Below are 4657 nucleotides of genomic sequence, written 5' to 3'. Positions count from 1 at the left end.
CACTTCCGGTGTCCGAATATAGCCGTCCAATATATCAATCTTTATGTCTCGACCATTTCGAGACTCTTCGTCATGTCCATGGTCACATCCAGGACTCCGAACAAACTTCGGTACATCAAAATATGTAAACTCATAATGAAACTGTCTTCGTAACGTTAAGCGTGCGGACTCTACGGGTTCGAGAACAATGTAGACATGACCGTGACACGTCTCCGGTCAATAACCAATAGCGGAACCTGGATGCTCATATTGGCTCCTACATATTCTACGAAGATCTTTATCGGTCAGACCGCATAATAACATACGTTGTTCCCTTTGTCATCGGTATGTTACTTGCCCGAGATTCGATCGTCGGTATCGTAATACCTAGTTCAATCTCGTTACCGGCAAGTCTCTTTACTCGTTCCGTAATACATCATCTCGCAACTAACTCATTAGTTGCAATGTTTGCAAGGCTTATGTGATGTGCATTACCGAGAGGGCCCATAGATACCTCTCCGACAATCGGAGTGACAAATCCTAATCTCAAAATACGCCAACCCAACATGTACCTTTGGAGACACCTGTAGAGCTCCTTTGTAATCACCCAGTTACGTTGTGACGTTTGGTAGCACACAAAGTGTTCCTCCGGCAAACGGGAGTTGCATACTCATAGTCATAGGAACATGTATAAGTCACGAAGAAAGCAATAGCAACATACTAAACGATCGGGTGCTAAGCTAATGGAATGGGTCATGTCAATCCAATCATTCTCCTAATGATGTGATCCCGTTAATCAAATGACAACACATGTCTATGGTTAGGAAACATAACCATCTTCGATTCACGAGCTAGTCAAGTAGAGGCATACTAGTGACGTTTAGTTTGTCTATGTATTCACACATGTATTATGTTTCCGGTTAATACAATTCTAGCATGAATAATAAACATTTATCATGATATAAGGAAATAAATAATAACTTTATTATTGCCTCTAGGGCATATTTCCTTCAAAAAATGGACCGATTCGCAGGCCCATGTAATGGTCACGAATCAGGAAAGATCAGTACTACATAGCAAAATCCTAAGCTGCCTAATATACAAAATCCAAAGCCAAAGGATTGTACGTTGACCTCAGCTGGCTGAGATTTCACAAAGTCCTGGTCGAACTGAGCCGTGGACAAATCCTTAAATTAAAGGACTTTCATCTCATTAACAATGTTTGTATTTTCTTACCAAGGTAGGGACCCGAAGATCTCATAAGGGCATGTACAATGGGGCATATGGATACAGATGTCCCATAACACAAAAGTAGTGTGAGGCATCTATATTGATTTTTTTGGCCAACGCTATCAAAGAATAGAAAGTAGACTCTCACTACACATGCATCTCTACTCTCCACTTTAAAGTATTTAGCTATATGCATCGGACCATACTTTTTCTCCTCAAGCACCCGCCTCCTACCGAGGATCCTGCTTTCCCATCCGAACCTACTTTTCCTGACACGATCGTACATGGCCTGTAGGGCATTACCATAGGGCTATGCATTGGCCATGCCCTAATTTGTTACTGCACTTCAGATATAAGAGCAAGGTTAATAAGGTACAGTCAGCATGCTGTAAGAATTAGACTAATATATTTCTGTTTAGTTGGATGAGAGAGAAGAGAAGAGAGAAGAGAAGCGGGTTGTAGATTAACAACCTATTGCAACGCGGTCTCCAAGAACCATTGCGAGATTGTAAGATGGGCCATGTATTAATCTATGCTCCTATAAAATTCTTAGTTGGTAATGATGGTGTGTTTGCCATCCATCAATTTTGACCGTGCAACTTACATCTAACCGATGTGACGCGAGCTGTGGCACTTTTACAAAAAGATGCCCACTACTACGGTTTGTGATTTTGCACAAAACGCCTGTGTTTTCCACATTCCTCCCCCCACCTCCTACATCCAACCATGGATTCATGATATGGCGCGGTGGCTGCCGCCGACGCTGTCCGCCCGTGACCCCACGCATGCCTCCTCTCTGCCCACTACAACCCACCTCCTACCACAACCATGGCCCCCCTCCTCGGGCCACCTCCTTTGCCCCCTTCCCAGTCTCCTCAGACTCACGCTCACCATGAGTCCCCCCTTCGCTAGCTGCGGCTATCACTAGCCACCCTCAGGCCCAGCCCCGAGGGGGGCAAACGGGACGCCCGCCCCGGGCCCCCGGTGCCCAAGGGGCCCCAAAATGCTGAAGCATTTCCCATTATCCAGATTTCTTTTTTCTACAATTTCCTTCCTTAATTCACGATTTTCCTTCTACGATCCTTAAAACATGGGTACTAGTTATTCCTAATTTCCTTCCTTACCAGCAAATGCACGACTGACAAGCACGTAACTGTTTCCTAAAATAAAAAACATGGAGCGGTTATTGTATACGATTAAGTAGGGATTTATGGTGAACCGAACTGGGACTGGAAGGAGAGAACATGGACAAATTTACGTGACTTACATGAGTTGGTTAAAATTCCATGGCTTGTGCTAGGAGACTTTAATGAAATTCTATTAAATTCAGAGAAGGAAGGAGGCAATCCAAGGCCCATGAGATTTATGCAAGATTTCCAGGACTGTCTAGATCATTGCGGCCTAAGTGATATGGAATTTGTGGGTGATAAGTATACATGGAGACGTGGCAAAATTAGGGAAAGGCTGGACAGATCGGTGTCTCTGTCAGAATGGAGAAATTTATTTCCTTTTGCTGCGTTGGTTAATGAGAGTATGACAAAATCAGATCACCGTCCAATTGTTGTGGACACACAGTACTTTAAGGCAGATGTATTACAGAATAAACAAGCTACTAATCGTTTTGAAGCATGATGGCTACAAGAGCCGACAGTGTAGGAGGTTGTGAATAGCGCTTGGAATAAGGCCAAGTGTTCTGGCAGAACAATGATGCAAGCGCTCGAGCAGGTTCATGGGGATCTGCACAGGTGGGATAGGAAGGTCCTTAAAAAACCCAGGAAAAGAATAGAAAAATTAAAAGGAGAATTAGAAGAGTTAAGAAGGGGCCCTATGACAGATGAAGCTTTGGAGAGACAAAGACAAATCTTGGTGATGTTAAGAGGATCTGTTTGAGCAAGAAGAAATATTCTGGTTGCAAAGGGGGCGGGCGAATTGGCTGAGACATGGTGACAGGAACACCAATTTTTTCATCATTTTGCTACAGCAAGGAAGAAAAGAAACCTAATTAAAATGTTGCTTGATGATAATGGTAACATAGTTGAAGGTGATTCTTTAGCCATTCTGATTTATGATTATTTTTCGGGCTTGTTTACGTCCAAGGCTAATGCAGCAAATGAGGAGGTTCTAGATAAAATAAAACCTCGAGTGACGCCGGCCATGAACGATCACCTTCTCGCACCATTTACATCTGAGGAGGTAAGAAAAGCTCTTTTTGATATAGGTGATCTAAAGGCACCGGGTCCCGATGGACTGCATGCAGCTTTTTATAAGCGTTTCTGGGTAATGTTAGAAGAGGATTTGGTGAAGGAGGTATTGGAGGCGGTTAATACTGCAGTTATACTAGAAGGATGGAACGACACGGCAATAGTGTTAATTCCAAAGGTGGACAAACCAGAGAAATTATCTCAGTTTCGGCCAATATCTTTGTGCAATGTGGTCTACAAAGTTATAAGTAAAATGTTGCCTAAAAGGCTGAAAGGTATATTACCCGAGGTGATTGGAGTGGCTCAGAGTGCTTTTGTCCCGGGTAGACTCATAACTGCTAATGTTTTGGTTGCTTATGAGAGTGTTCATAGAATTAAAAGGAAGAAGGGTAATCATGGTCTTTGTGCGGTAAAATTGGATATGCACAAAGCATATGACCGTGTGGAATGGTGCTTTCTTGAAGGAATTATGTTGATAATGGGATTTGATGTGAGATGGGTAGAACTAATGATGGCATGTGTTAAATCTGTTACATATTTAGTGAGATTTAATTCGCAGATAACAGAAAGATCTATCCCATCACAAGGGCTCCGACAGGGTGATCCACTTAGCCCATATTTATTTTTGTTGGTGGCAGATGGTTTATCAGCCTTATTGTCGGATGCTGAAGAAAGAGGAGCAATCGAAGGGGTGAAGGTCTGTCGTGATGCTCCCTCGGTATCACACTTTCTATTTGCCGACGATTCTTTAATTTTGATGAAAGCAGTTGTGGCTAATGCAAATACATTAAAGGGTATTCTGCAATCATATTGCAATGCGTCCGGTCAAATGGTAAGTGAAGCTAAATGCAGCATATATTTCAGTCCAAATACTTCTGTTGGTAAAAGGGTTGAGGTGTGCACAACTCTTAATATTTTAGTGAGGCATTTTCAAAAAAATACTTGGGTCTACCCTTGTTAGTTGGGGCAGACAGGAGTGACAAATTTCAATATTTGGTGGATAGAGTTTGTCAACTAGTTCAAGGTTGGAAAGAGAAAACATTATCCATTGGAGGTAAAGAGGTTCTGCTTAAAGCTGTAGCCCAAGCTCTTCCGGCATATGCAATGTATGTATTCAGTATTCCAAAAAATATATGTAAAGGAATCACGGATGCAATAGCACAGTGTTGGTGGGGCGATGACATCAGTAATAAGAAGATGCACTGGTTTGCCTGGTGGAAGCTTTGTGTTCCAAAAGAGATAGGAGG

This window comes from Triticum urartu, chromosome 7A, assembly GCF_056163025.1.
Source record: "Triticum urartu cultivar PI428250 chromosome 7A, HENAU_Tu73, whole genome shotgun sequence".
NCBI classification, from domain to species: Eukaryota; Viridiplantae; Streptophyta; class Magnoliopsida; order Poales; family Poaceae; genus Triticum; species Triticum urartu.
The sequence above is the reverse complement of the archived record's forward strand: the minus strand, read 5'-3'. Positions refer to the sequence as shown.